The sequence below is a fragment of the Passer domesticus genome, unplaced genomic scaffold (genome assembly GCF_036417665.1).
Source record: "Passer domesticus isolate bPasDom1 unplaced genomic scaffold, bPasDom1.hap1 HAP1_SCAFFOLD_37, whole genome shotgun sequence".
Taxonomy (NCBI): Eukaryota; Metazoa; Chordata; class Aves; order Passeriformes; family Passeridae; genus Passer; species Passer domesticus.
In genome coordinates this window covers 807599-820479 of record NW_026990149.1, presented here as the reverse complement: position 1 = coordinate 820479, position 12881 = coordinate 807599, and positions in this window count along the sequence as shown.

The window sequence follows — 12881 nt, the reverse complement described above, 5'->3', positions numbered from 1 at the left end:
CGTTCATCATCTCTCACAATGCCAGTGCTCAGAATCAGGGCTCTGGCTGATGGCAACACGTGGCAGTTTGCTTGCAGAAACAGAAAAGGAAAAGGTTTTCTGTCCCTGTGTGCAGGAGAACTCAAAAGGCCCAGTGAAACCTTCCAGCCTTGTGTCCAGGCTCACAGATGACACTGGAAGGCAGACTCAGAAATAGTGCAAGGCGTGGTTACAGGAGGCCATTGGCATTTCTGGGATTAACCTTGGGCTGAGTTTGGCCTCCTTTTCCCAGCCAACCATTGCCAGCTTCAGGTCAGTGTGTGAGCTGGCAGTGCTGCAACAGCCTCTGCTGAGCCCCACGTGTGGGGGCAGCCCCTCCCTACAAGAACTGCTCCCTGTGACACTGCAAGGACACGCACGGAGTGCCCTGAGCTCCAGCCCTGGCAGCAGAGCTGGGCTTTGTCAGGCTCCCAGCCCTGCCTTGACCCTCCAGGGCAGAAATGCTTTTAGCACTTCAGCGTTTTTAGGTGAGCTCTGCAGCTGCACCACAAACTCCATGTCCTCCCTCCCAGCATGTGGGGCCAGCTGAGGATCTGCCAAGTGACCACAGCCAGGGTTGGAGTGGGTGGGAGGAGAAAGAGGGAGAGGAGGAGGAGGAGGAAGAGGAGGAAAATGAGGTTCTCAGCTATCACTTACCATTGGCTCAATGAAAAAAAAGTCATCAGAGAACATGGGGTCTGGGTGCACCTTTGCCATCTCCCCTGGGGCTCTCAGGAGGGCAGCACGATCCTCACAAGAGCCCTTCTCCTTCCCTGTTTCTTTCTCCTCCATTAATTTTTCCAGGCACAGCTCTCTCTGTGACTGCCCAAAAAGACTCTGCCTGCAGCCAGAGGAGAGACAAAGCCAGCAGGTCGTTTAATGAGCCACAGATTTGCAGAGAGAAGTGGGAGTGCAGGAGAGCAAAGCACCTGGGGAGGAGCAGCAGTGTGACAGATGAGCAATGCCACGACTGACTCTCACCATTAACAGACCAATACCATGTTTATAGGTTAAGAAAAGGTTTTTTACCCCCTGAGTTGTTATCAAGGGACAGCCGGGGTTGGGGTATTTGGGAGGGTCGGCTTGTCACCATGGTGGCATCTGACCTCCAATCAAGATTGGAGGAAGTAAACTCCACCACAGGACAGCGAAGAAGGGGTCGATGGTCAGAATTTTGGGAGAGGCTAAAGGGTTAAAAGGCAAAACCTCCATTGTGTGGGCGAGCACAGGGTGGGGCAAATCCTTTGCTCCCAGAGCTGTAACATCTTCTCTATCCAGTCTCCGGTTGTATTTTTGATAAGGTTTAATCAACCTTTCTAAACTTAGGAAAAGTGAGTGGCTGTTTCTCACAAGCAGCCACTCCCCAGCAAGGGCTGACCCCAAGCCCTGGGGGTCCCAGAGGGATCACAGGATAACTTGCTGCTCACTGGCGCAGCAGGTAGTTTTACTCCACACCTGCAGGCTCAGGAGGGCTTTCCAAAGCCAGAATCCCTCAAGGGAACCTCCTGGCTCAAAGCCTCTGCCAAAACTGAGGGACAATCCACCAGCCACTTCAAGTGGCTTTTCCTCCCACTGAGCTGCTGGGGGAGGCAGATAAAGATTATGGAGCAGGACTTCCCTGGGGAGGGGAGACAGAGCTGGGTTGCAGCTCCATGTTACCAGCACTGTGAAAAATGCCTATTATATTATTGGCTTTTTGCAAATATTAAACTGATTACTATATGTGTGATGTTGGAAAGTGATGTTGTATGAATCCTTTTTTACAGTGCTGTACTAATCGTTTTAAGTAGTGTGGTGCATATAGTTTTAGGCTACAGAAACTATGTGGTGTAAGATCCTTTTTCTAACTAGTTCAAGGAGAGATAAGAGCAACAAGACACCCAAAATCCCAAGAGAAGAATTATTGCCTCCTCACTGGGGAGAACCAGACATCAAGGGACCAAGATGACTGATGTACAAGATGAGGGAAGAAGTTGACAATAAACAGAAAACACCCTTTGTTTGAAAAGAATGTTTGCATCATGTATGAGATAGATGAATATGCAACAAGCTATTGCTTTTAAGGGTTAATCCTTTGTTAGCAAAACTTGTTCTGCGGCAGAGCAGAGCACCCAGATGTCTGTAATTCTTTGCTTTTTTATTGTCCCTTTATTGTCCTAACTCTGACTGTCCAAATTGTTACTACTCTAATTTTTATTACTATCTTTATAACTATTTCATTACTATTAAACATTTAAAAAAATTAAGACAAGTGATTGCTGTTTTTCACAAACATCACTTTGTTTCGTTCGTTTTGGACCTGCCCTGTTCCCTACTCTGTCTTTCACAAGAGCATCCCAGAGCACTTCCAAAGGAAATTGATGAATTCAGGCACCAAATCCCTTCAGTGGCATTCAAGGTTCTATATGCATGAAAACAGAGGCTCTGAGAGGGGAAGGGACTTTGTTGTGGAGGAGGGAGACAGCAAACTCTTGGAGAGACCTTTTCATCATCCAGAGCTTTTTGGCTCCCATCCCAGTGCATGGTTCTAGAATGTCCTGAGAGGGAAAGGATCCTGCACGATCTCCTCTCCTCAAAAAGTCCTCTCTGCTCTGAGACCTCAAAAGCTGCTCTGACAGCAGGACAGTGGCCTTGGAGCTACAACCATGCCTAAGACTGGAAGGAAGGAAGAGCAAAATGTCCTGGTGGCAGTCTAGGACACAAACTGGCACAAAACCAGATGCAATTACAAAAGAAACCCCCCCAAAACCAAAACCAGGTTGAAGTTTATTTTGGGGAAACCTAGCTGCTTCTCAGGGGAAAGTGGATCCCCTGGGGTCCAGGCTGAGGCAGGAAAGTGGGAAAAAATGGAAATAAACAGCCCAGGGAAGTAGCCAGAGAAGGTCCTGGGATTTCTTTTGAACACCCAGAGCTTGTATGGAAGTCAGACACTGAGCAAGGAGATCGAGAACAGTGCAAAACCAAGAAGACCAGGACACTAAAGGACCCTCTCACCAGCCATTCAGGTGGGCAAGGGTTGATCTCCTGGGCCTTTGCAGGCAATTTAAAATGGCTCTGGGGAGTGTAAGTGATCTGGCCCACAGCAAACAGAGGCTTGCCATGGCACTTTTGGCCCAGCACTTTTGGCACAGCATTTTTCAGTTTTTGCGAGGCACTTGGCACAAACAGGCTGAGCAGAAAGGGTGCAGCCACCCATCCTCCTTGTGTAGTGGGTTGGGTCTTTTTGCTGGTTGTGAGGTGCTTGCCTTTTTTTTTTCTTCTTTCTTTCTTCCTTCTGCTTTCCCCCCACCTCCCCAGCTATGGTTTACAAATGATGAAAAGCCATTGCTGCTGCTGCTGCTGCCAGCAGGAGTGTAGGAACTCAAAGAGAACCCCCCAGGAAGGACGCAGCTGTCCAGGCCCCTGGCTGCAGGGAGGGTCTGAGCCTGGTGTTAATATCAGAGGACAGGGCAAAAGGAAGAAGTGGAAAGGCTGAGGAGCCTTAGGGAGAGTGAAACAGAAAGAAACTGTTGTGGAGTTACACCTGTCCAACCCTGAGAGAAGCTCAGCAGGAGTCACAGGAGCCCTGCCCTTCTTGGGATCAGGCAGAAGGAGGAGACCTAGGAGACACTGGGGAATGGAAGTGGGCCTCTACTGGGCAGGTAATAAATCCCATCCTGACCCCCATCACCTACCCAGGTGCCCTGACAGGACAGGTATGAGGCCCGGGCTCCAGAGGCTCAGGCAGATGACACTAAAGAAAAAAATTCAGTCTGGAGAGTCTCCCAGTTGCACTTGGTCTGTCAGACAGAGCACAGCCTCGAGTACTGAGAAGAAAAGAAGGGTAGTGGCAGTAGGTGACTCCCTTCTAAGGGGAGCTGAGGGCCCTGTCTATTGACTGGATCCATTCCACAGGGCAGTCTGCTGCCTCCCTGCCTCCAGGTACTGGATATCACCAGGAAATTCCCTAATGGCTAAATGAACTTCATCTGTTCACCTTCATCTCTCTGGGCTACAGTCACGGGGAAATAATAGAGGTCTCAATATTTGGTGAAACGAGGAGGGGCATCAACAAAACTTCCACTCTGGCCTTCTGGAGGGCAGATTCGGCCTGTTGAAGAGGCTGATTTGGAGAGTACCCTGGGAAACAGCCCTTAAAAACAAAGGGCTCCACGAAGGATGGACATGCTTCAAGAAAGAAGTCTGGAAGGCACAGGAACAGACTGCCCCTGTGTGCTGAAAGACAAGCTGACAGGGAAGACAACCAGCCTGGATGGGCAAGGAGCCTTTGAAGGAACTAAGGGAAAAAAAGAGGGTGTATCACCTTTGGAAAGAGGGTGAACTGTTTAAGGATGTGGCCAGGTCATGTAGGAAGAAGATGAGAGAGGCAAAAGGCCAATCAGAACCTGAGGAAATCCAGTCATCACAATCAACCTTTCCTTCCCAAAATGCCATCCATGCTTGGAGTATAAATGGAACTGGAATGCTGAGTCCTGAGCTCCCAAAGCCCAGGGACACACACCCTGGTGCCAGGGATGGTTTACTTGGCCTAAACCATTCAAAAGCACCAACACCCCCCTGAGGCCACATGTTCCTTTCAGTCTTGGGCCATGTATCTCACTGAAATGCATCTTTCAAACCAACCTCCTCTTCTCTTCATCCTCTTCTTCCTCACTAGGAAAAGCCTTCCACTGGAAGTGGGCTGTGATGTTACTCCTGTTTTCAATGAACACAGTTCTGTGGCTTGACTTGGTGATCATAGTCTTGTCCATCTCCACAGAACTTGTGCTCAACCCAATGTTGACATCCACAGCTTCTCCTTTGAGGTGTGTGTGGATTCTTTCTTCACCTGGAACAAAGCAAAGGGGAGTCTTTGCTCAGCTCACTGGCTGATGGAAGCACAAGGAACGCAGCAAACCACAGGTCACAGAGGAAAGTGTCCCAGTTTTTAGCTGAATGAGCAGTTCTGTGGATCAATCCATGGATCACATCCTGACAGCTCTGGGTGTAGAGCGTGGGGATGTCCTGGGCAGCTCCTTCAACACCTTATTTCTGAGTGTGTTTGTAGAGCTGTGGCCCCAGGGTGACAGTGTGTACAGTGGGGTTGGTCCATGTGGTCTGGTGACCCACTCAGATCACTGGGATTTCTGCACCAAAGTCCTTCAGGTGACGCTGAGGAGCCCTGCTCAGTCCTGCCTTGCCCAGGGCCTCCCCGGGCATCCCACCAGACTTCTGTCTCTCCTGATCCCTTGCATCCCTTGCTGCTGACCAGCAAATATGCCTGGGGGCAGGTGGGCAGCAAAAGGAGGCCCAGAGGAACAAGTGAAGTGACAGCCCACAGCAGGAGGGGACCCAGGTGAGGAAACACAACCTGCCTGGCTCTGCAATAGGACAAACCACTACAAAATGAACACCAGGAAAATCATCATCATCATCATCTCCCTGTCCAAACCCACAGCCACACCAGCCTTGCAATATTTTATATTGTTCTGATGTCAAAAACCAAGAGCAGCATTTCCAATTTAATAAAAAGGGAACAAAGGAAAGATTACTAAGTACAGAGCAGTTTCTGCAGGAAGACTCAATGGGGTTCCTCAGCCTAGAAATCAAATGGGAGATAGATGTGAGAGCTTTGCAACAGCATGAACAGCCTGGGAAATGGGGACAGGAAAAATTTGTTTTGATTTGTCACAAAAAAGGAACTTGAGGCCTTGAAAATGTTGTTAAACAGAAACTACATATATGTGTAAGGGCCACATAGAAAAGGGTCTGTGACAAGCCAGTGCAGAAGCAGCATATGGGACAGAGGTGTGCTAGAAATCCATTGCATTGCAGAGAATCTGATGGAGAGCTCACCTACAGCATTGCCCAGGAATAAAAGAAACCTTCACCCAGGCACAGCCACATGGCAGTGGAGAATCAGGGATCCTCCTTCCTCCACTCAGCAACTCCCAGCAAAACAGGAGTCCAAAATCTTAGCCTGTTAGAGGGGATGCACTTTCTCAAGCCCCCAAACAGCAAGGAGTTCTCCGTTTGCTTTGGGGTGAAGCTGAGCAGGGGAGGCACCTCTGGAGGGAATGGAGGGGATGGGACAGCAGGGAGCCGTGGTGCAGAGCTGTCCTGTGGCCGGGCAGGCCCAGCACTCACCTGTGCTGCAGCACACTGCCAGGCACCCGCAATGGTCACCGGCCGTCAGCGCGTGGAATCCCACTGTCACCTGCACGGTGTCACCAGCGCCCAGAGCTCCTGCGGCCGGAGCCACGGAGAAAGGACTGCAACACAAAGAGAGCCATCAGGGCTGGCCACAGCTGGCCAGCAGATTCCTTCTGCACTGCAGCTCACTGCAGCTCCCTTGGGCAAGCAGGGAGCAAACCAAGCACAGCCAGCAGAAGACAGCCAGGACAGACAGCATCAGAAACAGCCACGGAGCCACTGCTGAGCAGATCCAGCCCTCACAACATCCTGTGGGCAAAATGGCCTCAGCTCCCCACACTCTGCATCCAGCTCTCTGCAGTGACACTCAAGGCTCCCACTGCCAGCAATCCCATCAGAGAATGCTTTCTGAAGAGCACAGAGAGGCTTCAGAGCTATCTGCAGGCACAACTGGACACTGACTGCCTCAGGAATTTCTCTTTTCCTGCTGCCTATAAACCTCATCTCAGGAGATGCAAATGTTAGGGCACTCCCTGTCCTGGGAGATTACAGCCTAGGAATCACACAGGGAGAAGGAACTTTCCCCTGAAGACCAAGGAATAGTTGAATTTGCAGTGTGGTTCTTTGGCTTACTTTACCTTGAAAACATCCTGATTTAGCCTAGAAAGGGCACATTTGATCAGCATTTCAATGAAAGCTGCTCTAAGATAGAAGAGCTGTGAAGGAGACATCCCTGACACTCTAATAACCAAGTGAAAACCACTGCCAAGAGATGGGGCTGGCAGGCTACATTTTGGCCTTTTCTCTGTGAATTGTGAGCTGTTCCTTAAAACACTTCTCATCCTCTCAGATCTGTGCTTTCCATTAATCACTACTGCACCCAACAAGCAGAAAAGTTAAAGTATGGAGAGGGTTTGAATAGGTTGTTTCCTTCTGCTTTTTAACTAGGTCCATTTGTATGATCTTTTGGCAAACATTTAACGCAAACCAAGACAAAAAACCAGCAGAAACACAGGAACTTCAGAGTATTCAAAAAGAAATCTCACTGAAAGGGGGCACAACCTTACTCAAGAGATTTAAATCATCTGGTATGAAATTTTAAACTGGCTTTCAAAGGTTCATCATGGAACACAAGAGGTGACTGATGCCCTCAGCTGACAAGGGAAATCAGATCAGCTTCAGGAACAGGAACTGCACTGGCTGCCTGCAGCACAGCTCATGTTGGGCATCTGATGCAGGGACCCCTGCAAAGCCACGTGCCTGTGGCCTCCCAGAGAATGGCTCTGTTTGGCTGACAGTGCTGAGAAAGCATTTCAGGAGCTGCTTGTGCAAGCCAGCTGCCAAAATGTTCCAGCAGCCTCCAGGAAAGCTGGGACAGAGAAAGCTCAAAGGCTGCATCCTGCTAAGAACACTGAAGGCAAGAGCAGCTGCCATCCATCCTGCTCCCTTCCAGCCAGGGCTGCAGGGCAGCAGCTCTGATGCTCTGCTTCCTTTTGCTGCCATTTCCCAACTCTGCTATCACCCAGAGGTGATAGCCTTTGCACAAGAACAGATGGGCTGCCTCACCTCTGGGTGCTCAGCTGGAAACGAGCTTCCAGGTTCCCAGTGTTGCGGAGCAGCAGAGTCTTCTGGGTGCTGCTCTTGACTGGACACCTGGAGAAGTCCAGCTGCTCAGGGAAATCCAGGACAGCTCGGGCAGCAATGGCCCGAATTGGCACCACGATCCTTTCACTGGTAGTCATGCAGATGAGCTGGTGGGAATAATCCTGCAGGAAAAGAAACTGCCTCAGCACAGGGCATTTAGTGCCATCCCCACGGCAGGATGAAAAAAAATGGACTCCCTTCAAGGGCATCAATTTAGCTATTCCACCCCAAAATAAACACTAAGCTCTACTAATATGCCACATTTTAAAGTCACCGGGGCACTTTGCAAAACCTATCTCTGTGGCATTAAGATCTTGTGTCACTTGGGTCATACTAAGAACTGCCCTAGGCCACCATATGTTTTACTCTACATTTTAATGATGTTAAAGAATTCCTACGTTCCTTCTAAGGAACATGGAGCTAGCGAACACAGGACATTCCTCTTTAGGTTTCTATATTCCCACTGTCTGAGAATAGGACAAAGTGTTCAACTGACTCGAAGCAGCAAAAGGAAGATGAGAAAACAGCTGGACCCAAAGAGCTCCTGCACCTCTGGCCTGGTGCAGAAACATCAGGTGCCTCAGAACTCCCCTCCAACTTTGCCTCTCCAAGCAAGTCAGCAGAAGAACAGTGCTAAGAGGCAGCAGGATGCTGTTGGAAAGAGCCTCTCTTGGCTTCCCTGCAAGGCTTCCTCCCTTCCATGCCACGGCCTAAACCCTTCTGGATGAACAAGCCTGCAGATCCCAGCACTGAGATCAGACTTGCCAGGGCCTCAGCACTGCTGTTCAAACCTGCACACAAAAGCACCTTTGGCACGCAATGGGTGCCAGCTGACAGAGCAAGCACAGGCACAGGCATGAAGACAGAGGCACAGCAGTGTCACTGCCACGGGCTCTGGGCTCACAGCTCTGCCTGCAGCTTGCACCTGCCCTACACCAGCTCCTGCAGGCAGCTGTCCAAGTCCCTGCAGCTCAGCAACCTCCTGCTGGCCAAGGGCACCCAGAGCCCAGGGTGCCTGTGCCAGGCCGGGCTCACGGGCACAGCAGATCCTCTGCCCTGGCCCTGCAGCTGCACCATGCTCACTTGTGCTCTGGCACAGCACAGCTGCAAGGCTGCAGAACAGAGGCTGGGAAAAAGCACCCTCCTTGCTCCAGCCCAGGGGGAGGCAGGGAAGCTCTTGCCAGGCAGGAAGGAGGAAGCTCTCAGACCTCTTTGTTCCTCCAGTGTTTGCCATCATCATGAAACCTTCCACTGTACCTAGAGATGGCCCAACATCTATCAACAGCCCTCTGTCATTTTCATCCTGTTCCCTGGGCATCTTCCCTTGTCAATGCTCAGGGATGTGCAGGGAGGGGAAGCAGAGCCTGTCAGGCCTGGCTGCAGTGCCTGGCAGCCCGTGCCAAGCTGGGACTGGCTGCAGGCTGCCTGCCCACGGCCTGGAGCCAAGCTCCCAGCATGGAATGGGCTGCACCCAGAGTGCAGGGAAAACAATGGCTTTGCAGAGAATTCTGTGCTTGGGCTCCTCCAGGCTCACCTTGTTCTCCTCGGGGCTGAAGCGGATGCGCACAGTGGCAGAGGCGCCTGCTGGCACCATGTGGTACACACCCCTGGGGCTTGCCAGCTGGAAATAAGGGCAGCTCTCCATGCACACCTTCAGCAGCCGAGGAATCTGCAGCAAAGACATCAAATGATGATTTCGCCCCTTGTGCACACAGGACGACAGGAGACCTGTCCCTGCCCTGCTGACATCCCTCCTTGACCCCTTTTCCAAAGCATTTGCAGCTCTGCAGGTACAGGCACATCATTCACAAGGGTCAACTTGAATCCCTTCTCTCTGGCTCCAGCATTTTGGTCAGGGCCAGTGGGGCAGGGCCTGGTGGCAAGGAAGGGCCAAGCAGGTCAGCACCAGCAGGATGGAGACAGAGCACCTGACCGACCACATCAAGTCATCTGCACCATCAGTGCGTGTCCAAAATCAGGGCACAATTCCCAGCACAGGAAGATTTCCACCATCTTGCAGAGCAAGGTGCTGAGACATTTTCTTCTGCATGTGTTGCAGCAGATAACTTGCTTTGCTGGACACTCGGGCAATGACAGCACTCTCCTCTTCCAGCACAGGGTTAAAGCTCCAGGTGCCAGCACTCACCTTGTCCTTATTCGTCACAGACAGCACCATTTCAGAGACCTCCCGAGCCACGAAGTTCTCAAACACCATCTCTGGTGGGGAAACCTGAAACAAGCTCTGTTTCGGGGCAGCTGACGGCAGCTGGAGAGGCGAGAGAGAGCAGGGACAGCTTCAGCTGCTGGGAGGAAGGCTCATGAAGGACAATCTTACACTGATCCCCACTGAAGTGCAGACTCTGGGGGAGCACATCTGCCCAGGACACACTGGGCAAACAGTGGCTCACCCACCTCTGCTCGGAGCTGATCAAGAACTGCTTGATCAGCTTCCAGCAGACTCAAGCCAAGCTGCTCTTTTGATTTCTCCACCTTTCTTTCTCCACAAGGCCCCTCTCCAGGGCAATCCTGAACCACTTTGTTCCATGTCTCTTGCGGCCAATTTCCTGCTCAACAGCCCACCTGGCTCACCTGCCCCTTTGGACTGTGCTTTCTACTGAGCCAGTCCTGTCACAAAAGCAACTTGAAACACACCTCTAAGCAGGCACTGATCCACAGAAAGCACATCCATTCCCCTCTGCCCAGGGCCAGTCCCCTGCACATCTGGCAGCCTGCAAAATCTAACACCCCGTCAGGGTCCAACATATTGTTCCAACCCAAAGCAGGAATGCAATTGGTTTTGTTAAATCTGTAGGAATTCCTGCAGGTCCTCAGCCTTCCAAGGCCAACGCTGCCACTGTGGAGGGAATCCTGTGACCCCGAGCATTTGATGGTGACCACACCAAAGCAAGAGGTGGCTCCTTCAGCAGGGGAATGGCACATGGCAATGCTGTGCCTTTGTGTCCCCAGCCTTCCCCCATTGTTTTAGCAATGGCAGCCACACTCCAGCACAGCCCAGCAGCTGCAGCAGAGGTTATTTGTGTTGCCTCAGTGCACATCAGGACTCCCAGTCCACCACTGCCAGCAGCTTGCAATGACAACAGCACCTGGACACTGAGGTGTTTTGCTGGAGGCAAGTCTGTCACAAGCACACACCCTCTTCAAACTTGCCATCAAACAGAAAGGAAAAGAGCAGGAAAAGGCTACCTTTGGACTAGTCTTGCCCAGGTCTATCCATGGGCCAATTCTGGGCAGAATACTCCCCCCAGTGCTGGCCTCCTTCTGCGTGCTGACAAACTTCTCCTGCTGGAACTTAGAGGGAAGCAGCTGGAAGGCAAAACAAATCCAAAAAAAAAACCAAAAAAAACATATCAGCAAGAAGCTCAGAGATGTGCTTGTTCAGAAAGGCATTTCTTGAGCAAGTGGCACTGGCAAATAATTTGTGATCACAGCCACTAGGATAGTTCTGGAAGCCCTGGAAGTTACTTGCTGAAATGCATAGCAAGAATAAATTAATAATACAGGGTGCAATACACATACTCCAACCACATGGCTGTGGCCCATTAGTCTCTCTGTGATCTGATGTGACATGTTTGGGGATTTCTGCTCTTTGGCCATTTGTTTCCTCTTATGTTTCATAGGATTGAGGCAGTGACCTTTACAGAGAGTGGGAAGGAGCTCTCAGAACTGCCCCAACTCCATCCCTGCACAACACTCACAACTCACAGCAGGAGACAGCACTGCTGGCTGAGTCCAAGAGAAGCAAGAAAGAAAAGCTGTACCAAGAGGGAGGTGCACAGGAATGTGTCCAAGTTTTAGCTCTCTCTGTTAATGAGCATTTGTTTTCTCTGTCTGGGCTGACAGAGCCCTCCAGAGAAGAAAACACAGGGATCTCCTTGCCAGAGCCTCAGCACTGGGGCATCTTCAGCCAAGTGAGCTCCAGACAGCAAGGCACCTTGGTGGCCCTGACTGCAGTGCTGCCTGCAGGGCTGGAGCTGTGCCCACCCAGGAGCTGAGAGAGAGCAGCTGCTTTGGGAGCTCTTCTGGCTGGGACCAGCCGTGGCTCTCAAGGCTTTGGGCAGAGTTTGAGCTCTCCTCCCCACATGCCCAGGTGCCCAAGGGCAGGTTGGTCACAGCAGCACAGGGCAGTGCCCAGCCTGACAGAAGGAATTCCTGTGGCAAAGGGCAGGCACAGAAGCACATGCTGAGGGCTTCAGCTGCACATTGCTTTCACTTGGCTCCCGTGGCACAGCCAGGCAAGGCGCTGGGCTGTCCCTGAAACATCACACAGTGTTCCCTACTGCACCAGGACAGCCCCCACCAACAGCAGCACAGCACAAAGAGCTGGGCAGGGGCTCTGCAGCTTCCCAGCGCTGCTGGACAACAGGGGCAGGGACACCAGGGACACCAGGGCACTTGCCAGCCTGAGCACAGCCCCAGTGGCTACTCACAGTGTTAGGCTGCAGTCTTTCCCTCTGCAAAAGACGAGGTGTTGGTGTCTTTTTTGGGAATCCAGAAGCCATTCTGAAGAGAGGATGTCACAGAGGAACGACAAGGCCTCAGCAAAACTGGAAGGAGCAACAATGGAACTCTGAAAACCCAGAACCCAATTCATGGCAGACTCAACCCATATACTGCTGCTAAACATTTTATATCATTTGAAAGTAGCTAAGTGCTTGTTTGTCATAAGTAGCTAGTATTGTTAGGCCTCTAGTTGGACTTTATTTGAAATAGATGACCACCTTGTGCAATTCAAAGATGGATCATACTGAAACCTGGAGCTAAAAAGCTGAGCATGAATAATGCTTAGAACAGACAAAGCTGTAGCTTAAATATTACTTAAAAACAGCTTGAGTGGGCCTCCTCTTCTTTAGGCTAAACACCCCCTGCTCTCTCAGCTGCTCCTCACTGGACTTGGGAGAGACTGCAATGTTATGGTTCATGGCTTAAATATTGCTATAAAGGACATTTTGCCGACTGTGACAAAACTCTATAAAGAAGCTGAGAGCACCCAAGCCCACCCTTCCCTGAAAATGCCTCCTGACTGGAACTTGGGACTGGGAATTCAGCCCCACAAGGGAACTTGAGAC